The sequence below is a fragment of the Bombina bombina genome, chromosome 6 (assembly GCF_027579735.1).
Source record: "Bombina bombina isolate aBomBom1 chromosome 6, aBomBom1.pri, whole genome shotgun sequence".
Classification (NCBI taxonomy): Eukaryota; Metazoa; Chordata; class Amphibia; order Anura; family Bombinatoridae; genus Bombina; species Bombina bombina.
In genome coordinates this window covers 993,179,950-993,207,056 of record NC_069504.1, presented here as the reverse complement: position 1 = coordinate 993,207,056, position 27,107 = coordinate 993,179,950, and the positions used below count along the sequence as shown (strand labels likewise).

At 39.8% G+C, this 27,107-nt stretch overlaps 1 protein-coding gene across 1 annotated transcript in view; it reads right to left on the bottom strand.

The window, feature by feature from the left end:
* Positions 1-27,107, bottom strand: part of LOC128664851 (zona pellucida sperm-binding protein 4-like) — a 42,831-nt gene that overhangs the window by 7,125 nt on the left and 8,599 nt on the right. The gene's annotated exons all lie outside the window — the stretch shown is intronic.

The following is a 27,107-nucleotide window of genomic DNA, read 5'->3' as shown; positions in this document are numbered from 1 at the left end:
TCCAAAAATGCTCTTTAGCCGTTTTATTAGTGTCCCCGAGTATATACTTCTTGGAAATATTCAAACATTACCTTTCTTATCTCACTTGATGATGTAAATCTTATGTTATCTTTTTTTAATACTACTTATATTCTTTGCCCCATCCTTTCCCCCTTTAATTATTTTAGATAAAAGTTTGGCTGAGCTTCCATGATAGCTAGAAAAAAAAACGCATTTGATCTTCTGTCCTGTTTTGCTATTTTTAATTTTAAAAATCCATCTCTTTCTGCTTTAGCTTTTATATAGCCTGCCCATGCAGTATCATTAGGATTGTTAATATATAGCTTGTATTTATTTTTTTTAATTGGTTTGCTAGTTGTATATCCCGTGCCGTGATTTTTTTTTTTTTTTTTAAGTTTAACTGAATAGGCCTTTATTTCACCGCGCAGAACCGCTTTAGCAGCTTCCCAAAAACTTTCAATTTTATGGTTATAATTACTATTTTCTACTTTATATTGATTCCATTTTTGTATCAAGAATATACTAAAATCAATATCCTGAACAAGATGTTTGGGAAAAACATAATTTATGAAAGAACTTACCTGATAAATTCATTTCTTTCATATTAGCAAGAGTCCATGAGCTAGTGACGTATGGGATATACATTCCTACCAGGAGGGGCAAAGTTTCCCAAACCTCAAAATGCCTATAAATACACCCCTCACCACACCCACAAATCAGTTTAACGCATAGCCAAGAAGTGGGGTGATAAGAAAAAAGTGCGAAAGCATATAAAATAAGGAATTGGAATAATTGTGCTTTATACAAAAAAATCATAACCACCACAAAAAGGGTGGGCCTCATGGACTCTTGCTAATATGAAAGAAATGAATTAATCAGGTAAGTTCTTACATAAATTATGTTTTCTTTCATGTAATTAGCAAGAGTCCATGAGCTAGTGACGTATGGGATAATGACTACCCAAGATGTGGATCTTCCACGCAAGAGTCACTAGAGAGGGAGGGATAAAATAAAGACAGCCAATTCCGCTGAAAATAATCCACACCCAAAACAAAGTTTAAATCTTATAATGAAAAAAACTGAAATCATAAGCAGAAGAATCAAACTGAAACAGCTGCCTGAAGTACTTTTCTACCAAAAACTGCTTCAGAAGAAGAAAACACATCAAAATGGTAGAATTTAGTAAAAGTATGCAAAGAAGACCAAGTTGCTGCTTTGCAAATCTGATCAACCGAAGCTTCATTCCTAAATGCCCAGGAAGTAGAAACTGACCTAGTAGAATGAGCTGTAATCCTTTGAGGTGGAGTTTTACCCGACTCGACATAAGCATGATGAATTAAAGATTTCAACCAAGATGCCAAAGAAATGGCAGAAGCCTTCTGACCTTTCCTAGAACCGGAAAAGATAACAAATAGACTAGAAGTCTTTCGGAAATTCTTAGTAGCTTCAACATAATATTTCAAAGCTCTAACTACATCCAAAGAATGCAATGATTTCTCCTTAGAATTCTTAGGATTAGGACATAATGAAGGAACCACAATTTCTCTACTAATGTTGTTAGAATTCACAACCTTAGGTAAAAATTTAAAAGAAGTTCGCAACACCGCCTTATCCTGATGAAAAATCAGAAAAGGAGACTCACAAGAAAGAGCAGATAATTCAGAGACTCTTCTGGCAGAAGAGATGGCCAAAAGGAACAAAACTTTCCAAGAAAGTAATTTAATGTCCAAAGAATGCATAGGTTCAAACGGAGGAGCTTGAAGAGCCCCCAGAACCAAATTCAAACTCCAAGGAGGAGAAATTGACTTAATGACAGGTTTTATACGAACCAAAGCTTGTACAAAAGAATGAATATCAGGAAGATTAGCAATCTTTCTGTGAAAAAGAACAGAAAGAGCAGAGATTTGTCCTTTCAAGGAACTTGCAGACAAACCTTTATCCAAACCATCCTGAAGAAACTGTAAAATTCTCGGAATTCTAAAAGAATGCCAAGAAAAATGATGAGAAAGACACCAAGAAATATAAGTCTTCCAGACTCTATAATATATCACCCTAGATACGGATTTACGAGCCTGTAACATAGTATTAATCACAGACTCAGAGAAACCTCTTTGACTAAGAATCAAGCGTTCAATCTCCATACCTTTAAATTTAAGGATTTGAGATCCTGATGAAAAAAAGGACCTTGTGACAGAAGGTCTGGTCTTAACGGAAGAGTCCACGGTTGGCAAGAGGCCATCCGGACAAGATCCGCATACCAAAACCTGTGAGGCCATGCTGGAGCCACCAGCAGAACAAACGAGCATTCCTTCAGAATCTTGGAGATTACTCTTGGAAGAAGAACTAGAGGCGGAAAGATATAGGCAGGATGATACTTCCAAGGAAGTGACAACGCATCCACTGCTTCCGCTTGAGGATCCCTGGATCTGGACAGATACCTGGGAAGTTTCTTGTTTAGATGAGAAGCCATCAGATCTATTTCTGGAAGACCCCACATTTGAACAATCTGAAGAAATACCTCTGGGTGAAGAGACCATTCGCCCGGATGTAACGTTTGGCGACTGAGATAATCCGCTTCCCAATTGTCTATACCTGGGATATGAACCGCAGAAACTAGACAGGAGCTGGATTCCGCCCATACCAGAATTCTAGATACTTCTTTCATGGCCAGAGGACTGTGAGTCCCTCCTTGATGATTGATGTATGCCACAGTTGTGACATTGTCTGTCTGAAAACAAATGAACGATTCTCTCTTTAGAAGAGGCCAAGACTGAAGAGCTCTGAAAATTGCACGGAGTTCCAAAATATTGATCGGTAATCTCACCTCCTGAGATTCCCAAACCCCTTGTGCTGTCAGAGACCCCCAAACAGCTCCCCAACCTGTCAGACTTGCATCTGTTGAAATTACAGTCCAGGTCGGAAGAACAAAAGAAGCCCCCTGAACTAAACGATGGTGATCTGTCCACCACGTCAGAGAGTGTCGTACAATCGGTTTTAAAGATATTAATTGAGATATCTTTGTGTAATCCCTGCACCACTGGTTCAGCATACAGAGCTGAAGAGGTCGCATGTGAAAATGAGCAAAGGGGATCGCATCCGATGCAGCAGTCATAAGACCTAGAATTTCCATGCATAAGGCTACCGAAGGGAATGATTGTGATTGAAGGTTTTGACAAGCTAAGATCAATTTTAGACATCTCTTGTCTGTCAGAGACAGAGTCATGGACACTGAATCTATCTGGAAACCTAAAAAGGTAACCCTTGTTTGAGGAATCAATGAACTTTTCGATAAATTGATCCTCCAACCATGATCTTGAAGAAACAACACAAGTCGATTCGTATGAGATTCTGCTAAATGTGAAGACTGAGCAAGTACCAAGATATCGTCCAAATAAGGAAATACCACAATACCCTGTTCTCTGAATACAGACAGAAGGGCACCGAGAACCTTTGTAAAAATCCTTGGAGCTGTTGCTAGGCCAAACGGCAGAGCCACAAACTGGTAATGCTTGTCTAGGAAAGAGAATCTCAGAAACTGATAGTGATCTGGATGAATTGGAATATGCAGATATGCATCCTGTAAATCTATTGTGGACATATAATGCCCTTGCTGAACAAAAGGCAGAATAGTCCTTATAGTTACCATTTTGAATGTTGGTATCCTTACATAACGATTCAATATTTTTAGATCCAGAACTGGTCTGAAGGAATTCTCCTTCTTTGGTACAATGAAGAGATTTGAATAAAACCCCAGTCCCTGTTCCAGAACTGGAACTGGCATAATTACTCCAGCCAACTCTAGTTCTGAAACACATTTCAGAAATGCTTGAGCCTTTGCTGGATTTACTGGGACACGGGAAAGAAAAAAATCTCTTTGCAGGAGGCCTTATCTTGAAGCCAATTCTGTACCCTTCTGAAACAATGTTTTGAATCCAAAGATTGTGAATTGAATTGATCCAAATTTGTTTGAAAAAATGTAATCTGCCCCTTACCAGCTGAGCTGGAATGAGGGCCGCACCTTCATGTGGACTTGGGAGCTGGTTTTGGTTTTTTAAAAGGCTTGGACTTATTCCAGACTGGAGATGGTTTCCAAACTGATACCGCTCCTGAGGGCGAAGGATCAGGCTTTTGTTCCTTATTGTGACGAAAGGAACGAAAACGATTATTAGACCTAAATTTACCTTTTTCTTAGAAAGGATTCAATCTTCCTATCTAAAGGATCCTTAAAGGAAGTACTATCTGCCGTAGGAATAGTAGTACGTTTAGCAAGAGTAGAGACAGCCCCATCAACCTTAGGGATTTTGTCCCAAAATTCTAATCTGTCAGATGGCACAGGATATAATTGCTTAAAACGTTTAGAAGGAGTAAATGAATTACCCAAATTATTCCATTCCCTGGAGATTACTTCAGAAATAGCATCAGGGATAGGAAAAACTGATGGAATAACTACAGGAGATTTAAAAACCTTATTTAAACGTTTAGATTTAGTATCAAGAGGACCAGAATCCTCTATTTCTAAAGCAATTAAAACCTCTTTAAGTAAAGAACGAATAAATTCCATTTTGAATAAATATGAAGATTTATCAGCATCAACCTCTGAGACAGAATCCTCTGAACCAGAGGAACCACTATCAGAATCAGAATGATGATGTTCATTTAAAAATTCATCTGAAAAATGAGAAGTTTTAAAAGACCTTTTGCGTTTACTAGAAGGGGGAATAACAGACATAGCCTTCTTAATAGATTTAGAAACAAAATCTCTTATGTTAACAGGAACACTCTGAGTATTAGATGTTGATGGAACCACAACAGGTAATGTAACATTACTAAAGGAAATATTATCTGCATTAACAAGTTTGTCATGACATTCATTACAAACAACAGCTGGAGGAACAGATACCATAAGTTTACAACAGATACACTTAACTTTGGTAGATCCAGCACCAGGCAGCATTTTTCCAGAAGTATCTTCTAACAGTGTCAATCTGGGACATCTTGCAATATGTAATATAAAAAACAACATATAAAGCAAAATTGATCAAATTCCTTAAATGACAGTTTCAGGAATGGGAAAAAATGCCAGTGAACAAGCTTCTAGCAACCAGAAGCAAAAAAGTAATGAGACTTAAATAATGTGGAGACAAAAGTGATGCCCATATCCGGAACGCCGACACTTTTAGCGCAAAAAAACGCCCACATCCGGAACGCCGACACTTTTGGCGCAAGAAAACGTCAAAAATGACGCAACTTCCGGCGACACGTATGACGCCGGAAACAGAAAAAACTTTTTGCGCCAAAAAAGTCAGCGCCAAGAATGACGCAATAAAATGAAGCATTTTCAGCCCCCGCGAGCCTAACAGCCCACAGGAAAAAAGTCAAATTTTAAGGTAAGAAAAAAATTGATTTATTGAAATGCATTATCCCAAATATGAAACTGACTGTCTGAAATAAGGAACGTTGAACATCCTGAGTTAAGGCAAATAAATGTTTGAATACATATATTTAGAACTTTATACAAAAGTGCCCAACCATAGCTTAGAGTGTCACAGAAAATAAGACTTACTTACCCCAGGACACTCATCTACATATAGTAGACAGCCAAACCAGTACTGAAACGAGAATCAGTAGAGGTAATGGTATATAAGAGTATATCGTCGATCTGAAAAGGGAGGTAAGAGATGAATCTCTACGACCGATAACAGAGAACCTATGAAATAGACCCCGTAGAAGGAGATCATTGAATTCAAACAGGCAATACTCTCCTCACATCCCTCTGACATTCACTGCACGCTGAGAGGAAAACCGGGCTCCAACCTGCTGCAGAGCGCATATCAACGTAGAATCTAGCACAAACTTACTTCACCACCTCCATAGGAGGCAAAGTTTGTAAAACTGATTTGTGGGTGTGGTGAGGGGTGTATTTATAGGCATTTTGAGGTTTGGGAAACTTTGCCCTTCCTGGTAGGAATGTATATCCCATACGTCACTAGCTCATGGACTCTTGCTAATTACATGAAAGAAATAAAAATTATTAACCCTTGCCTTCCCTTGGCGAATACCATCTATCGATAGCCCAATTATCGCATGGTCAGAAAGACCTGACCTATAATATTTTTCCTACCTTTTTTTTCTCACTTTCTCTTGGCTCTCTTACCTCCGCCCCCCCCCTCCCCCAACCTCTGTCAATAGCTGTAGGGCTCTCCACTAGGGCTAGATCCCACCTGTATAGATAAAACATGACCACTTTAAATCTCTTTTTCTCTTAAATTTCTTGGAATATAAGAGGTATTGTAACTCTGATCAAGCGGAAACTCATTTTGAAACATTTAAGAAAATTAAAAGCGCATATAGTATTCTTACAAGAAATATACCTCCGTTCTAAAGAGATAATGAAATTAAAAACAAGTTGGGTCGGGCAAGTTATTGCCACGTCGGGACAAAGCAGGAAAAGAGGGGTAGCTATTTTATTGCACAAAGGGCTTAACTATGAAATGATCAGCAAAGACATAGGGGCCTATCTATCAAGCTCCATTCGGATGCCCCGTGTTTCTGGCGAGTCTTTAGACTTGCCAGAAACAGCAGTTATGAATCAGTGGTCACAAAGACCGCTGCTCCATAACCTGTCTGCCGGCTCTGAGCAGGCGGACAGACATCGCCGGAAATCAACCCGATCAAGTTGACACCCCCTGCTGGCGGCATTGCACCAGCAGCTCTTGTGAGCTGCTGGTGAAATGCTGAATACGGAGAGAGTATTGCTCTCCGTATTCAGCGAGGTCTGGTGGATCTGATCCGCAGTGTCGGATCAGGTCTGCCAGACCTTGTTAAATATAGGCCATAGACCCAAATGGCAGATACCTTGTGGTAAAATTACAAATAGAAATTCAGAGGTTAACATTGTATAAAATTTATGGTCATAATATCCCAGATAAATCATTTTGGGACAACATGACAAAAAAAAATAGCAGAATATATGAATAGTAAAAAAGTAGGAGGAGATTTTAATTTAATTTCGCAGCTCCCAATAGACAGAACATACAAGAATACAAAGTCACTGAGAACACATTATACAGGAATTAAAATCCTTAAGAAATTTAGGTTAGGTCTTAATTTAAAGGATATCTGGATAATTCAAAATCCAGATCAGAGAGAGTACACAAGCAAATCAAAAACATATAAGACCTTTTCTAGGATCGACAAGTTCTTAATAAATAAGAAAATGCTTGGTCAAGAACTACAAGCCACAATTAATCCAATAATTATATCAGACCATGAACCAATATCTCTGTCTATCCCGCTAAGTCCGCTATCAACTCAATTGGGAAGCATCTAAAGCAGTAGTAAGGGGAGAAATAAAGGCATATCTACTGTAAGTAAATTAAGAAAAAAAAAAGGCTAACTTAAAGAACATTCAACTAGCAAATAAATTGCATAACACATTTGATACCTTTTTAGCAAATCCTACAAAAAGGAACTGGGAAAAATATGCTCAGGCAAAGAAAGAAATGTATTTACTGCCTCTTGTGTAATTGAGTTAAAGGCTAGTGCAAAATGTTATCGGTTTGGGGGCAAAACAGGTAAATACTTAAAGAATATGATCAGGCAATCACTAATAAAGGGGTAAGGTTGACAAAGAATACAGACATTATCACTGAATTTTTAGAATATTATAAAAAATATACAAAGAAGACATAATGGAGTTCTGGGATAATTGCTTAATGTCAGAAATAGTGATGTTGCGAACCTAAAAATTTGTGACATCACATTTCGGTTTGTGAACGGCGGACTCGAACTTCTGCAACTGTTCGCGAACCGCCATTGACTTCAATAGGCAGGCGAACTTTAAAACCCACAGGGACTCTTTCTGGCCACAATAGTGATGGAAAAGTTGTTTCAAGGGTACTAACACCTGGACTGTGGCATGCCGGAGGGGGATCCATGGCAAAACTCCCACGGAAAATTACATAGTTGATGCAGAGTCTGGTTTTAAGCCATAAAGGGCATAAATTACCTAACATTTTTAAATTGTTTGGAATAACGTGCTTTAAAACATCAGGTATGATGTTGTATCGATCAGGTAGTGTAAGGGTTACGCCCGCTTCACAATGACAGACCAAACTCCCAGTGTAACGCACCACAAACAACCGCAAATAGTCCATTTGGACAACCACGAGATAGATAGATACATAGATCAATAGATGCAATATACATTTGATAGATACAAATTACATAGATCAATAGATGCAATATACATTTGATAGATATGATTGATATTTAAATAGATTTGATAGATAAATAGATAGATTTGATAGATATATAATTTCCCAGACAGAGAATTACAAGACATGCAGTCTGTGACCCATGGTAAGATTCCCAGAGGCAGTTGCGGCGCCAGGGGACGTGTATATGGCATGGATTTTAGGAACCGGGAGATGGAAAAAGATGCTTGGTCGGTCCTCCTGCTTCAAATTTGGGGCACTGCACGTGCAATCTATTGTGCCACCAGATATGAGTGGTGTGTTAAGTAGTACTATTCTGATCAGTTTAATACCTGTTACTCCCCCTATCGGGGGAGGTGTATATGGCATGGATTTTAGGAACCGGGAGATGGAAAAAGATGCTTGGTCGGTCCTCCTACTTCAAATTTGGCCGAAACACAAGTGGCTGTCACAAAACAGTCTGGCCACGAGATAGATTTGATAAATACATAGATTACATAGATCAATAGATGCAATATACATTTGATAGATACAAATTACATAGATCAATAGATGCAATATACATTTGATAGATACGATTTTCATAGATCAAGAGATGCAATATACATTTGATAGATACGAATTACATAGATCAATAGATGCAATATACATTTGATAGATACGAATTACATAGATCAATAGATCAATAGATGCAATATACATTTGATAGATACAAATTACATACATCAATAAATGCAATATACATTTGATAGATATGAATTACATAGATCAATAGATGCAATATATATTTGATAGATACGATTGATAGATAGATTTGATAGATAAATAGATAGATTTGATAGATATATAATTTCCCAGACAGAGAATTACAAGACGTGCGGTCTGGGACCCATGGTAAGGTTACTTCCTTTTGCGCAATCGAGTACAGGTTGGGGATTGCCTTTTGTGCAAAGAAATTGTGGCCGGGTACCTTCCACTGCGGTGTCCCCTATCAGGGGACGTGTATATGGCATGGATTTTAGGAACCGGGAGATGGAAAAAGATGCTTGGACACCCAGTACAGGTCATTCTCCTTCAGCCTTTTTATACGAGGGTCCCCGACCCTCAACAGGCACGACAGAATGAAAGACCCCATATGCCATGACTTCCTTTTGCAAATTCGAGTACAGGTATGGCATCGATTTTAGGAACCGGGAGATGGAAAAAACATAATTTATGTAAAAACTTACCTGATAAGTTCATTTCTTTCATATTGGCAAGAGTCCATGAGCTAGTGACGTATGGGATATACATTCCTACCAGGAGGGGCAAAGTTTCCCAAACCTCAAAATGCCTATAAATACACCCCCCACCACACCCACAATTCAGTTTAACGAATAGCCAAGAAGTGGGGTGATAAGAAAGGAGCGAACGCATCAACAAGGAATTTGGAATAAATGCGCTTTATATAAAAAAATCATAAACACCACAAAAAGGGTGGGCCTCATGGACTCTTGCCAATATGAAAGAAATTAACTTATCAGGTAAGTTCTTAGATAAATGATGTTTTCTTTCATGTAATTGGCAAGAGTCCATGAACTAGTGACGTATGGGATAGCAAATACCCAAATGTGGAACTCCATGCTAGAGTCACTATAGAGGGAGGGATATAAAATATAGTCAGCCAATTCCACTGAAAAAAGAATCCACAACCCAAATCAAAAAGTTTTAATCTTATAATGAAAAAAACTGAAATTATAAGCAGAAAAATCAAATTGAAACAGCTGCCTGAAGACCTTTTCTACCAAAAACTGCTTCTGAAGAAGAAAAAACATCAAAATGGTAGAATTTAGTAAAAGTATGCAAAGAAGTTGCTGCTTTGCAAATCTGATCAACAGAAGCTTCATTCTTAAAAGCCCAGAAGGTAGAAACAGACCTAGTAGAATGAACCGTAATCCTCTGAGGCGGGGATTTACCCGACTCCACATAAGCATGATGAATCAAAAGTTTTAACCAAGAAGCCAAAGAAATAGCAGAAGCTTTCTGACCTTTCTTAGGACCAGAAAAGATAACAAATAGACTAGAAGTCTTTCTGAAATCTTTAGTAACTTAATATTACTAAACATAACAATATTTCAAAGCTCTTACCACATCCAAACAATGCAAAGATTTTTCCAAAGAATTCTTAGGATTAGGACACAATGAAGGGACAACAATTTCTCTACTAATGTTGTTGGAATTCACAACCTTAGGTAAAAATGTAAATGAAGTCCGCAAAACCGCCTTATCCAGATGAAAAATCAGAAAAGGAGACTCACAAGAAAGAGCAGATAACTCAGAAACTCTTCTAGCAGAAGAGATGGCCAAAAGGAACAATACTTTCCAAGAAAGTAACTTAATATCCAGAGAATGCATAGGCTCAAACGGAGGAGCCTGTAAAGCTCTCAAAACCAAATTAAGACTCCAAGGAGGAGAGATTGACTTAATGACAGGCTTGATACGAACCAAAGCCTGAACAAAACAACGAATGTCAGGAAGATTAGCAATTTTTCTGTGAAACAGAACAGAAAGTGCAGAGATTTGTCCTTTCAAATAACTTGCAGACAAAACCTTATCCAAACCATCTTGAAGAAACTGTAAAATTCTAGGAATACTAAAAGAATGCCAAGAGAACTTATGAGAGGAACACCATGAAATGTAAGTCTTCCAAACTCGGTAATAAATCCTTCTAGACACAGATTTAAGAGCCTGCAACATAGTATTGATCACTGAGTCAGAGAAACCTCTATGACTAAGCACTAGGCGTTCAATCTCCATACCTTCAAATTTAATGATTTGAGATCCTGATGGAAAAATGGACCTTGAGATAGAAGGTCTGACCTTAACGGAAGTGGCCAAGGTTGGCGACTGGACATCCGAACAAGATCCGTATACCAAAACCTGTGTGGCCATGCTGGAGCCACCAGCAGTACAAACGAACGTTCCATTATGATTTTGGAAATCACTCTTGGAAGAAGAACTAGAGGCGGAAAGATATAAGCAGGTTGATAATTCCAAGTAAGTGACAACGCATCCACTGCTTCCGCCTGAGGATCCCTGGATCTGGACAGATACCTGGGAAGTTTCCTGTTTAGATGAGAAGCCATCAGATCTATTTCTGGAAGCCCCCATATCTGAAAAATCTGAAGAAACACATCTGGGTGAAGAGACCATTCTCCCGGATGTAAAATCTGGCGACTGAGATAATCCGCTTCCCAGTTGTCTATACCTGGGATATGAACCGCAGAGATTAGCCAAGAGCTGGATTCTGCCCATGCAAGTATCCAAGATACTTTTTTCATAGCCTGAGGACTGTGAGTCCCACCTTGATGATTGACATACGCCACAGTCGTGACATTGTCTGTCTGAAAACAAATAAATGATTCTCTCTTCAGAAGAGGCCAGAACTGAAGAGCTCTGAAAATCGCACAGAGTTCTAAAATATTGATTGGTAATCTTGCCTCTTGAGATTTCCAAAACCCCTGCGCTGTCAGAGATCCCCAGACAGCTCCCCAACCTGAAAGACTCGCATCTGTTGAAATCACAGTCCAGGTTGGACGAAGAAAAGAGGCCCCTTGAACTAAACGTTGGTGATTTAACCACCACGCCAGAGAGTGTTGAACATTGGGATTTAAGGATATTAATTGTGATATCTTTGTATAATCTCGGCACCATTGATTCAGCATGCAAAGCTGAAGAGGTCTCATGTGAAAATGAGCAAAGGGGATTGCGTCTGATGCTGCAGTCATGAGACCTAAAACTTCCATGCACATAGCTACTTAAGGGAATGATTGAGACTGAAGGTTCCGACAAGCTGAAACCAATTTCAGACGTCTTTTGTCTGTTACAAAGTCATGGATACTGAATCTATCTGGAAGCCTAAAAAGGTTACCTTTGTCTGAGGAATCAAGGAACTTTTTGGTAAATTGATCCTCCAACCATGTTCTTGAAGAAACAACACAAGTTTATTTGTGTGAGATTCTGCAGAATGTAAAGACTGAGCAAGAACCAAGATATCGTCCAAATAAGGAAACACCGCAATACCCCGCTCTCTGATTACAGAGAGAAGGGCACCGAGAACCTTTGAAAAGATCCTTGGAGCTGTTGCTAGGCCAAAAGGAAGAGCAACAAATTGGTAATGCTTGTCTCGAAAAAAGAATCTCAGGAACTGATAGTGATCTGGATGAATTGGAATATGAAGATAAGCATCCTGTAGATCTATTGTAGATATATATTGCCCTTGCAGAACAAAAGGCAGAATAGTCCTTAGTCACCATCTTGAATGTTGGTATTCTTAAATAACGATTCCAAATTTTTAGATCCAGAACTGGTCTGAAAGAATTCTCTTTCTTTGGTACAATGAACAGATTTGAATAAAACCCCAGACCCCGTTCCAGATATGGAACTGGCACAACTACCCCAGAAGACTCCAGGTCTGAAACATACTTCAGGAAAGCCTGAGCCTTTACTGGGTTCACTGGAATGTGTGAGAGAAAAAACCTCTTACCTTGAAACCTATTCTGTACCCTTGAGAAACAATGTTCTGAATCCAATGATTTTGGACTGAATTGATCCAAACATCTTTGAAAAATCGTAGCCTGCCCCCTACCAGCTGTGCTGGACTGAGGGCTGCACCTTCATGCGGACTTGGGGGCTGGTTTTGATTTTCTAAAGGGCTTGGATTTATTACAGACTGGAGAAGGCTTCCAATTGGAAGCCGTTCCTTTAGGGGAAGGGTCAGGCTTCTGTTCCTTATTCTGATGAAAGGAACTATAATGGTTAGCAGCCCTAAATTTACCCTTAGATTTTTTATCCTGAGGCAAAAAAGCTCCCTTCCCCCCAGTGACAGTTGAAATTATAGAATACAACTGAGAACCAAATAATTTATTACCCTGGAAAGAAAGAGAAAGCAACGTTGACTTAGAAGTCATATCTGCATTCCAAGATTTAAGCCACAAAGCTCTTCTAGCTAAAATAGCTAAAGACATATACCTGACATCAGTTCCAATGATATAAAAAATGGCATCACAAATGAAATTATTAGCATGTTGAAGAAGCTAAACAATGCTATACACATGATCTGGTACTTGTTGCGCTAAAGCCTCCAACCAAAAAGTTGAAGCTGCAGCAACATCAGCCAAAGAAATAGCACACCTAAGAAGATTACCTGAACATAAATAAGCCTTCCTTAAAAAAGATTCAAGTTTCCTATCTAAAGGATCTTTAAAAGAAGTACTATCTGCCGTAGGAATAGTAGTACGCTTAGCAAGAGTAGAGATAGCCCCATCAACTTTGGGGATTTTCTCCCAAAACTCCAATCTATCAGCCGGCAAAGGGTACAGTCTTTTAAACCTTAAAGAAAAAGTAAATTGAGTACCCAAACTATTCCATTCTCTCGAAATTACATCTGAAATAGCATCAGGAACTGGAAAAACCTCTGGAATAACTACATGGGGTTTAAAAACCGAATTTAAACGTTTACTGGTTTTAATATCAAGAGGACTAAACTCCTCCATATCTAATGCAATCAACACCTCTTTAAGTAAGGAACGAATAAACTTCATCTTAAATAAATATGAAGATTTATCAGTGTCAATATCTGAGGCAGAATCTTCTGAACCAGATAGATCCTCATTAGATATAGATAAATCAGAATGTTGGCGGTCATATAAAAATTCATCTAATTTATGAGAAGTTTTAAAAGACCTTTTACATTTATTAGAAGGTGGTATAACAGACAGGGCCTTCTGAACAGAATTAGAAACAAATTCTCTTACATTAACAGGAATATCCTTAACATTAGATGTTGAAGGAACAACAACAGGTAATGGACTACTACTAATGGAAATATTATCTACTTTTGAAAATTTATCATGACAACTAACACAAACTACAGCCGGAGGAACAGTTACCACAAGTTTACAACAAATGCACTTAGCTTTGGTAGAAGCGACATCAGGCAGCAGCTTTCCAGAAGTAGATTCTGATACAGGGTCAGATTGCGACATCTTGCAATATGTAATAGAAAAAAACAACATATAAAGCAAAATTATCAAATTCCTTAAATGACAGTTGCAGGAATGAGAAAAAATGCAAACAGAACAAGCCTCTAGGAACCAGAAGCAAAAAGAAACAGACTTAAATAATGTAAAAAACAACTGGCGCCAAGTATGACGCCCACAATTGACAATTTTTTTGGCGCCAAAAACGTCTGCAACAAACATGAGCGTCATAGATGACGCAACTACGTAAAAACTCTCGGCGTCAACTACGATGCCGGAAATGACGTCATAAACGTCAACAAACGTAATTTTTGCGCCAAAAAAGTCTTGCGCCAAAAATGACGCAATAAATTCTAGCATTTTTTGCACCCGCGAGCCTAACAGCCTGCAATTTAGAAAGATAAGTCAATTTGAAAAATTTTCAGGTAAGAAAAAAAAAAAAAATTATTCATATGCATTTCCCAAAAAATGAAACAGTCTGAATGAAGGAAATATATTTGCCATTTTTCAGGTTAATCAGTATAAGTATAAAACATATATATTTAGAACTTTACATATAAAGTGCCAAATCATAGCTGAGTGTGTCATAAATAAAATTAGACATACTTACCAAAAGACACTCATCTACATATAGATGAGCCAAACCAGTACTGAAACGAGAATCAGTAGAGGTAATGGTATATAAGAGTAGGAGAAGAGATCTCTATGACCGATAGCAGTGAACCTATGAAATAGATCCCCTAGAGGAAGACCATGGTATTCAAATAGGCAATACTTTCTTCACATCCCTCTGACATTCACTGCACACAGGAGGAAAACCGGGCTTCAGCCTGCTGCGTAGCACATATCTAGCACAAACTTACTTCACCACCTCCATAGGAGGCAAAGTTTGTAAAACTGAATTGTGGGTGTAGTGGGGGGTGTATTTATAGGCATTTTGAGGTTTGGGAAACTTTGCCCCTCCTGGTAGGAATGTATATCCCATACGTCACTAGCTCAGGGACTCTTGCCAATTACATGAAAGAAAGATGCTTGGACATCCAGTACAGGTCGTTCTCCAGCCTTTTTATACGAGGGTCCCCGACCCTCAACAGTCCTCCTACTTCAAATTTGGGGCACTGCGCGTACAATCTACTGTGCCACCAGATATGAGGGGTGTGTTAAATAGTACTGTTCTTAGCAGTTTAATCCCTGTTATGTGCCTTTTTTTGGTTTGGGTTTAGAAGCCACAGTGCAGCACCAGAGGCCAGAAAAATTAGGCATGTACACATGCCTGAAAAATTAGGTATTGTTGCAGACGCTGCTGTAGCAGCGTCCAGAAAAATTGATGTTTGTTTTGACAGTTAGAAAGTGCCCTAAAACATTGCGGCTTGAACCCTAGTTGTTGGCGGATAAGTCACGCAAGTCATCCAGCATTCGAAGATAAAATACAGCAGCGTGTGGACCATTTTTAGCCCAAGGCAGCTCATCTCATCAGGCCTTTTTTACTCGAATGTATCACTCAATGTCAGTCCCTTCGGGATCCATCCCTCATTCATTTTAATAAAGGTGAGATAATCTAGACTTTTTTGACCTAGGCGACTTCTCTTCTCAGCGACAATACCTCCTGCTGCACTGAAGGTCCTTTCTGACAGGACACTTGAAGCGGGGCAGGCCAGAAGTTCAATTGCAAATTGGGATAGCTCAGGCCACAGGTTAAGCCTGCACACCCAGTAGTAAAGGGGTTCATCGCTCCTCAGAGTGTCGAGATCTGCAGTTAAGGCAAGGTAGTCTGCTACCTGTCGGTTGAGTCGTTCTCTGAGGCAGGATCCCGAAGGGCTGTGGCGATGCATAGGAGTTAAAAAGGTCCGCATGTCCTCCATCAACAACACGTCTGGAAAGTGTCCTGTCCTTGCCGGCGTGGTCGTGAGAGGAGGAGGATTACTTTCACCTCTTCCCCTGTTAGATTCCTGTTGTGCTGTGAAATCACCCTGTGTAAAGCATACTTTTTAATTTATTTTTGAACTGCTCCATCCTTTCCGACTTGCGGGAATTCGGTAACATTTCAGTCACTTTATGCTTATACCGGGGGTCTGGTAGCATGGACACCCAGTACAGTTCGTTCTCCTTCAGCTTTTTTATACGAGTGTCCCTCAACAGGCACAACAGCATGAAAGATCCCATTTGCACAAGGTTGGATGCCAAGCTACTCATGTCCCATTCCTCGTCCTCACTGATCTCACTGAAGGTATCTTCTTCCCCCCAGCCACATACAACACCACGGGTACCAGATAGGTGACAACAACGAGCACCCTGGGATGCCTGTTGTGCTTGGTCTTCCTCCTCCTCCTCAAAGCCCCATTCCTCCTCTGACTCCTCTTCCTCACAATCCTCTTCCTGCGTTGCTGCTGGTCCAGCAAGCGATGCTGATAAGGCTGTTTCTGGTGGTGACCACAACTCTTCCTCATCTACGGCCTGATCCAGCACTCTTTGCAGGGTACGCTCCAGATAGAAAACAAATGGTATGATGTCACTGATGGTGCCTTCGGTGCGACTGACTAGGTTTGTCACCTCCTCAAAAGGACGCATGAGCCTACAGGCATTGCGCATGAGCGTCCAGTAACATGGCAAAAAAAATTCCCAGCTCCCCAGAGGCTGTCCTAGCACCCCGGTCATACAAATACTTGTTAACGGCATTTTCTTGTTGGAGTAGGTGGTCAAACATTAGGAGTGTTGAATTCCAACGTGTCGGGCTGTCGCAAATCAAGCGCCTCACTGGCAGGTTGTTTTGCCGCTGGATATCTGACAAGTGCGCCATGGCTGTGTAGGAATGCCTGAAATGGCCACACACCTTCCTGGCCTGCTTCAGGACGTCCTGTAAGCCTGGGTACTTATGCACAAAGCATTGTACAATCAGATTACACACATGTGCCATGCAATGCACATGTGTCAACTTGCCCAATTTCAATGCTGCCACCAAATTACTTCCATTGTCAGAAACCACTTTGCCAATCTCCAGTTGGTGCGGAGTCAGCCACTGATCCACCTGTGTGTTCAGGGCGGACAGGAGTGCTGCTGTGGTGTGACTCTCTGCTTTCAGGCAAGTCAACCCCAAGATGGCGTGACACTGTCGTATCCGGGATGTTGAATAGTACCTGGGGAGCTGGGGGGTGCAGTTGATGTGGAGCAAGACACAGCAGCAGAAGAGGACTCAGCCGAGGTTATGGAAGAGGATGGAGTAGGAGGAGGAGTAGAGAAGGTGGCAGCAGGTCTGCCTGAAAGTCGTATTGGTGTCACCAACTCATCCTCTGCAGAGCCAGGCATTCCATGCTTGGCAGCCATCAGCAGGTTTACCCAATGCGCAGTGTAGGTGATATACCTGCCCTGACCATGCTTTGCAGACCAGCTATCAGTGGTCAGATGGACCCTTGCCCCAACACTGTGTGTCAGACATGCCATTACTTCCTTTCGCACAATCGAGTACAGGTTGGGGATTGTCTTTTGTGCAAAGAAATTTCGGCCGGGTACCTTCCACTGCGGTGTCCCAATAGCTACAAATTTTTTGAAAGCCTCAGACTCCACCAGCTTGTATGGTAAGAGCTGGCGGGCTAAGAGTTCAGACAAGCCAGCTGTCAGACGCCGGGCAAGGGGGTGACTTGGTGACATTGGCTTCTTACACTCAAACATGTCCTTGACAGACACCTGACTGTGGGCAGATGAGCAGGAACTGCTCTGGAAGAGAGACGGATTGGCGGATGGTTGAGAGGGGGCAAGGAGCACAGCAGTGGTTGACGTGGCTGAAGATGCTGGAACAGGAGGAGGATGGCGGCTTTGAGTTTGTGTGCTGCTTGTCCTCATGTGTTCATCCCATAGGCATTTGTGATGTGAGATCATGTGCCTTCGCAAAGCAGTTGTACCTAGGTGGGTGTTGGACTTCCCACGACTCAGTTTCTTTTGGCACAGGTTGCAAATGGCATTGCTGTTGTCAGAGGCAGACACATAAAAAAAAATGCCACACTGCTGAGCTCTGCGATGACGGCATTCTGGTGGTGGCAACAGCATGTGTTGATTGGCGTGCTGTCTGGCTGACCCCGGGTGCAGATGCATGCTGTCTGACTGTGCCACTAGCTCCTTGCGACCACCTCCCCCTGCTTCCAACTCGTCTCCTCCTCCTCTCTGTCTCCCCATCTGAACTTTCCCCTTGTTCTTCTCTTCTACCGGGCGCCCACGTGACATCCACGGACGCATCGTCATCATCGACCCCTTCACTTGTATCTGACAACTCAACAACGGAAGCAACGGCGGGTACATCATCATCATCACACCGTGCGTTGTCCATTTCTCTAATGCTGCCTGACTGAGACATATCACAGTTTTCCACATCCTCTGTCAATGATGGTTATGCTTCACTCATTTCTTCACACTGAGGTGTACATAACTCCTCTGACAGATCAAGTGAGGCGGCTGTGGTGCTAGTGTCGGTGGTGGCGGCAGGCGGGCGAGTGGTAAGTTGAGAGGTGCCCGAAGCTAAGCTAGAGGATGGTACGTCAAGGTTACGAGCGGAAGCTGTAGAAGATTGGGTGTCCTGTGTTATAAAGTCAACTATTTCATCAGAACTTTTCGTGTTCATGGTACGTGGCCTAACACTGGGCATTATTCTATGGCCAAAGAGAATCACAGCACCACGACTGCCCCTGCGGGTTGGCCTGCCTCTGCCTGTCATTTTTTTTTTTTTTCAATTAGTGCTACTATGCATGCAAGCTACTGTGAGTAGGCACAGTATATGCTGTGAGCCTGACACAAAAAAAGCAGACTGATGTTTCTAAGTCAAAATAGTTTTTTTTATTTTTAAATGTACATTTATACTACTATTAAACAAGATATGAGTGGGCAAGTGGGCACAGTGTACGCCGTGAGCCTGACACACGCTGGCAGTGGCAGGCTGGCCTGGCAACTGCAATTAGATTACACTAGCAGACTGATGTAAAAAAAAATTACACTACTGTTGCACCAGATATGAGTGGTAGCACCGAGCAAGTGAGCCTGACACACAGGCTGGCAGTGGCAGGCAGGCAACTGCTATTAGATTACACTAGCAGACTGATGTTAGTTTTTTTTTTTGTTTTTTTTAAATTTACACTACTGTTACACCAGATATGACTGGTTGTGGCACTGAGCAAGTAGGCACAGTATATGCTGTGAGCCTGACACACGCTGACAGGTAGGCAAATGCAATTAGATTACAAAGAAAAAAAAATTATGTTCTAGCCCTGAAAAGGGCTTTTTGGGGTGCTGTCCTTACAGCAGAGATCAGATGAGTCCTTCAGGACTGTAGTGGACACTGAATACACTAGCCTAGCTATCAATTTCCCTATAAAATCAGCAGCACTATCCCACCTCTCACTAAGAATGCAGGATCAGAATGAATCTAAAATGGCTGCTGCCCATTAGCTGGGAGGGGCTGGGAGGGAGTGTCTGCTGCTGATTTTCTGAAATGTGTCTGCATACTGAGATACAGGGTCAACGTTTACTCAATGACGACGAATAGGGGGCGGATCGAACATCGCATATGTTCGCCCGCCGCGGCGAACAAGCTATGTTCGCCGGGACTGTTCGCGACATAACTAGTCACAAATAGATCCAGATAAATTACAACATTTAAATAGAACTAGATGAAGTAGATAATGCAATTTATATAAAAAAAAAAAAAGCAGCTGGCCCAGATAGCCTCCCTGCTGAATACTACAAAATCCTTGCAGATTATATAAATAAACACCTTCTTGACTTACTGAATTGCTATTACACTAAAAAAAAGGAAAAAAAAATCCTCAGGAATTTACAAAAAAAATAACAATCCTTTAAATCTGACTGCATACCACCCCATTTCACTCAATGTAGATTATAAACTAACAGGGATTATAGCTAAAAGAATGAACACTTTTTTAGGGGAATTAATACATTCTGACCGAACAGGGTTTATGTCTGGAAGAATCTAAGAGGTCCTTACACTGGACTTTTTTTTTATTCGCACAACGAGAATATATAAAAAAAATAAAAAAGGCAATACAGAGAGCTATAATCAGTCGATGCAGAAAAAGCGTTTGATTACATGATCTGGGATCATTTATATTCTGCCTTGGAAAAAATCTCCTTAAACAGTTATATAGATGCCCTCAGTTGGCCATAATTATCAATGGTGCTATTTCCCCAGGTTTTCAACTAGCAAAAAGGTACAAGACAGGGATGCCCACTCTTACCCCTACTCTTTAATTTAGCAATAGAGCCACTAGCATCTACAATAAGTAAAATAAAAGTAATTAAAATAGGAAATAATGAACTACAAGTATTATTGTATGTTGACAATTTACAAGTATTCATCAGTAACAAAAATAAACATGCCTATACTTGCACAAATCTTTCAGGACTTCAGCTCCTTTACTGGATACCGAGTAAATACAGAAAAATAAGTGGTTCTATAGATAAAGTTTTGATTCCAGTTCTACATTTAAAGACGCTAATTCTCATATAAATTATTTAGGCATCAATATTTCCAGATCCCTAAAAGGTGTGGTACGCATATAATTTTCCGCAAATTAATAAAAATCTGTGACGATTTAAAGAGAAGGGCATCGCTTCAATCATCACTTATGACTAAAATAAATTTGAGCAAAATGGTGGCTTTTCCCAAGCTCCAATATCTATTACAAAATCTTCCATTATTTCTCAAATACAAACTTTACATAAAGGGTTTCGTAGGTTCCTATGGGGAGGGGGGGAGGTAAATCTAAAATCTCTATACATCGTTTAAATCAAGTGCAACATATGGCTGGGTTCAACTTACCCTCCTTGCAAAAATATAATTGGGTATGTATGGCAAAGGTAATAATAGATTTGATAGAGAAAGATAACGGTTTTAAAAAGTACTGAAGAAAATATGGTAGCACCATTCTCAGGAAAGGCATTAATTCATATGCAAGTAAAAAGATTATCAGAAGGTTAAAAAAAAAAAAAAATTATATATATATATATATATATATATATATATATATATATATATATATATATATATATATATAGTAAAAATCCAATCATAGCATGGCAAAAGATTTGTAAATTAAATGCCCTTCCAAACTTCTCCAAATTCTTACCATTAACCCCTATTTCACAAAAGGGATAAGATCAGACATTTTTAACCAATGGAAGCAACAAGGTTTGGAGTACATGGCTCAAATACTCAAGACTAATTGGAGCACGGTTAAATCCGAACAAATTAAACCGTTTAATATTGAAAATAAAAGTTTTTACTTTTCTTCAAGCTAGACATTACTGTACTTCTCTTAAACTTAAGTCGGCACCAGAATGTTGGAAAGACAGAGGCCAGGATAAACATTTTCAAAAAAGGGCATCTCTTCAATTGCATACTGGTACAGACTGATGCTTAAAATGGAAGGTAAGAATAACATCACGAAACAACTGCAAAATGGAGAAAAGAGATCCATGATTTAATTAGCAAAAGTATTGAAAGAGCATATAAAGCATCTCAAATTGATCAATTTTACCTACATCACTCCAGATAAGCTCACAAAATTGAATCTAGTCAGAACAGTGCTAACATACACTGCTTAGGATCATGTCCAAAAGTAAAAAAAAAAAAAAACATAATTTATGTAAGAACTTACCTGATAAATTCATTTCTTTCATATTAGCAAGAGTCCATGAGCTAGTGACGTATGGGATATACATTCCTACCAGGAGGGGCAAAGTTTCCCAAACCTCAAAATGCCTATAAATACACCCCTCACCACACCCACAAATCAGTTTAACGAATAGCCAAGAAGTGGGGTGATCAGAAAAAAGTGCGAAAGCATATAAAATAAGGAATTGGAATAATTGTGCTTTATACAAAAAAATCATAACCACCACAAAAAGGGTGGGCCTCATGGACTCTTGCTAATATGAAAGAAATGAATTTATCAGGTAAGTTCTTACATAAATTATGTTTTCTTTCATGTAATTAGCAAGAGTCCATGAGCTAGTAACGTATGGGATAATGACTACCCAAGATGTGGATCTTTCCACGCAAGAGTCACTAGAGAGGGAGGGATAAAATAAAGACAGCCAATTCCTGCTGAAAATAATCCACACCCAAAATAAAGTTTAATGAAAAACATAAGCAGAAGATTCAAACTGAAACCAATGCCTGAAGTACTTTTCTACCAAAAACTGCTTCAGAAGAAGAAAACACATCAAAATGGTAGAATTTAGTAAAAGTATGCAAAGAGGACCAAGTTGCTGCTTTGCAAATCTGATCAACCGAAGCTTCATTCCTAAACGCCCAGGAAGTAGAAACTGACCTAGTAGAATGAGCTGTAATCCTTTGAGGCGGAGTTTTACCCAACTCAACATAGGCATGATGAATTAAAGATTTCAACCAAGATGCCAAAAAAATGGCAGAAGCTTTCTGGCCTTTTCTAGAACCGGAAAAGATTACAAATAGACTAGAAGTCTTTCGAAAAGACTTAGTAGCTTCAACATAATATTTCAAAGCTCTAACAACATCCAAAGAATGCAACGATTTCTCCTTAGAATTCTTAAGATTAGGACATAATGAAGGAACCACAATTTCTCTACTAATGTTGTTGGAATTCACAACCTTAGGTAAAAATTCAAAAGAAGTTCGCAACACCGCCTTATCCTGATGAAAAATCAGAAAAGGAGACTCACAAGAAAGAGCAGATAATTCAGAGACTCTTCTGGCAGAAGAGATGGCCAAAAGGAACAAAACTTTCCAAGAAAGTAATTTAATGTCCAATGAATGCATGGGTTCAAAAGGAGGAGCTTGAAGAGCCCCCAGAACCAAATTCAAACTCCAAGGAGGAGAAATTGACTTAATGACAGGTTTTATACGAACCAAAGCTTGTACAAAACAATGAATATCAGGAAGATTAGCAATCTTTCTGTGAAAAAGAACAGAAAGAGCAGAGATTTGTCCTTTCAAGGAACTTGCAGACAAACCTTTATCTAAACCATCCTGAAGAAACTGTAAAATCCTCGGAATTCTAAAAGAATGCCAAGAAAAATGATGAGAAAGACACCAAGAAATATAAGTCTTCCAGTCTCTATAATATATCTCTCTAGATACAGATTTACGAGCCTGTAACATAGTATTAATCACAGAGTCAGAGAAACCTCTTTGACCAAGAATCAAGCGTTCAATCTCCATACCTTTAAATTTAAGGATTTGAGATCCTGATGGAAAAAAGGACCTTGCGACAGAAGGTCTGGTCTTAACGGAAGAGTCCACGGTTGGCAAGAGGCCATCCGGACAAGATCCGCATACCAAAACCTTTGAGGCCATGCCGGAGCTACCAGCAGAACAAACGAGCATTCCTTCAGAATCTTGGAGATTACTCTTGGAAGAAGAACTAGAGGCGGAAAGATATAGGCAGGATGATACTTCCAAGGAAGTGATAATGCATCCACTGCCTCCGCCTGAGGATCCCGGGATCTGGACAGATACCTGGGAAGTTTCTTGTTTAGATGAGACGCCATCAGATCTATTTCTGGAAGTTCCCACATTTGAACAATCTGAAGAAATACCTCTGGGTGAAGAGACCATTCGCCCGGATGCAACGTTTGGCGACTGAGATAATCCGCTTCCCAATTGTCTATTCCTGGGATATAAACCGCAGAGATTAGACAGGAGCTGGATTCCGCCCAAACCAGAATTCGAGATACTTCTTTCATAGCCAGAGGACTGTGAGTCCCTCCTTGATGATTGATGTATGCCACAGTTGTGACATTGTCTGTCTGAAAACAAATGAACGATTCTCTCTTCAGAAGAGGCCAAGACTGAAGAGCTCTGAAAATTGCACGGAGTTCCAAAATATTGATCGGTAATCTCACCTCCTGAGATTCCCAAACTCCTTGTGCCGTCAGAGATCCCCACACAGCTCCCCAACCTGTAAGACTTGCATCTGTTGAAATTACAGTCCAGGTCGGAAGAGCAAAAGAAGCCCCCTGAATTAAACGATGGTGATCTGTCCACCACATCAGAGAGTGTCGTATAATCGGTTTTAAAGATATTAATTGAGATATCTTTGTGTAATCCCTGCACCATTGATTCAGCATACAGAGCTGAAGAGGTCGCATGTGAAAACGAGCAAAGGGGATCGCGTCCGATGCAGCAGTCATAAGACCTAGAATTTCCATGCATAAGGCTACCGAAGGGAATGATTGTGACTGAAGGTTTCGACAAGCTGAAATCAATTTTAGACGTCTCTTGTCTGTCAAAGACAGAGTCATGGACACTGAATCTATCTGGACACCCAGAAAGGTTACCCTTGTCTGAGGAATCAATGAACTTTTTAGTGAATTGATCCTCCAACCATGATCTTGAAGAAACAATACAAGTCGATTCGTATGAGATTCTGCTAAATGTAAAGACTGAGCAAGTACCAAGATATCGTCCAAATAAGGAAATACCACAATACCCTGTTCTCTGATTACAGACAGAAGGGCACCGAGAACCTTTGTAAAAATTCTTGGGGCTGTAGCTAGGCCAAACGGCAGAGCCACAAACTGGTAATGCTTGTCCAGGAAAGAGAATCTCAGGAACTGATAGTGATCTAGATGAATCGGAATATGTAGATATGCATCCTGTAAATCTATCGTGGACATATAATGCCCTTGCTGAACAAAAGGCAAGATAGTCCTTACAGTTACCATTTTGAATGTTGGTATCCTTACATAACGATTCAATATTTTTAGATCCAGAACTGGTCTGAAGGAATTCTCCTTTTTTAGTACAATGAAGAGATTCGAATAAAACCCCAGCCCCTGTTCCAGAACTGGAACTGGTATAATTACTCCAGCCAACTCTAGATCTGAAACACATTTCAGAAATGCTTGAGCTTTCACTGGATTTACTGGGACACGGGAAAGAAAAAATCTCTTTGCAGGAGGTCTTATCTTGAAACCAATTCTGTCCCTGGAAAGAAATGGAAAGTAGAGTCGATTTAGAAGACATATCAGCATTCCAAGTTTTAAGCCATGAAGCTCTTCTAGCTAAAATAGCTAGAGACATAAACCTGACATCAACTCTGATAAAAAAATGGCATCACAGAAAATTATTAGCATGTTGCAGAAGAATAATAATATTATGAGAATCATGATCTGTTACTTGTTGCGCTAAAGTTTCCAACCAAAAAGTTGAAGCTGCAGCAACATCAGCCAATGATATAGCAGGTCTAAGAAGATTACCTGAACACAGATAAGCTTTTCTTAGAAAGGATTCAATTTTCCTATCTAAAGGATCCTTAAACGAAGTACCATCTGACGTAGGAATAGTAGTACGTTAAGCAAGGGTAGAAATAGCCCCATCAACTTTAGGGATTTTGTCCCAAAATTCTAATCTATCAGATGGCACAGGATATAATTGCTTAAAACGTTTAGAAGGAGTAAATTTATTACCCAAATTATTCCATTCTCTGGAAATTACTTCAGAAATAGCACCAGGAACAGGAAAAACTTCTGGAATAACCACAGGAGATTTAAAGACCTTATCTAAACATTTAGATTTAGTATCAAGAGGACCAGAATCCTCAATTTCTAAAGCAATTAGTACTTCTTTAAGCAAAGAACGAATAAATTCAATTTTAAATAAATATGAAGATTTATCAGCAGCAACCTCTGAGACAGAATCCTCTGAACCAGAAGAGTCATTAGAATCAGAATGATGATGTTCATTTAAAAATTCATCTGTATAAAGAGAAGTTTTAAAAGATTTTTTATGTTTACTAGAAGGAGGAATAACAGACATAGCCTTCTTAATGGATTCAGAAACAAAATCTCTTATGTTATCAGGAACACTCTGAACATTAGATGTTGATGGAACTGCAACAGGTAATGGTACATTACTAAAGGAAATATTATCTGCATTAACAAGTTTGTCATGACAATTAGTACAAACAACAGCTGGAGGAACAGCTACCAAAAGTTTACAGCAGATACACTTAGCTTTGGTAGTTCCAGCACCAGACAGTGATTTTCCTGAAGTATCTTCTGACTCGGATGCAACGTGAGACATCTTGCAATATGTAAGAGAAAAAAAAACATATAAAGCAAAATTGATCAAATTCCTTAAATGACAGTTTCAGGAATGGGAAAAAATGCCAAGGAACAAGTTCTAGCAACCAGAAGCAATGAAAAATGAGACTTAAATAATGTGGAGACAAAAGCGACGCCCATATTTTTTTAGCGCCAAATAAGACGCCCACATTATTTGGCGCCAAAAGTGACGCCACATCCGGAACGCCAACATTTTTGGAGCAAAAGAACGTCAAAAAATGACGCAACTTCCGGTGACACGTATGACGCCGGAAACAGAAAAGATTTTTTTTTTTTTTGCGCCAAAAAAGTCCGCGCCAAGAATGACGCAATAAAATGAAGCATTTTCAGCCCCCGCGAGCCTAACAGCCCACAGGGAAAAAGTCAAAATTTTTAAGGTAAGAAAAAATGATTGATTCAAATGCATAATCCCAAATATGAAACTGACTGTCTGAAAATAAGGAATGTTGAACATCCTGAGTCAAGGCAAATAAATGTTTGAATACATATATTTAGAACTTTATAAAAAAGTGCCCAACCATAGCTTAGAGTGTCACAGAAAATAAGACTTACTTACCCCAGGACACTCATCTACATGTTTGTAGAAAGCCAAACCAGTACTGAAACGAAAATCAGCAGAGGTAATGGTATATATAAGAGTATATCGTCGATCTGAAAAGGGAGGTAAGAGATGAATCTCTACGACCGATAACAGAGAACCTATGAAATAGACCCCGTAGAAGGAGATCATTGCATTCAAATAGGCAATACTCTCCTCACATCC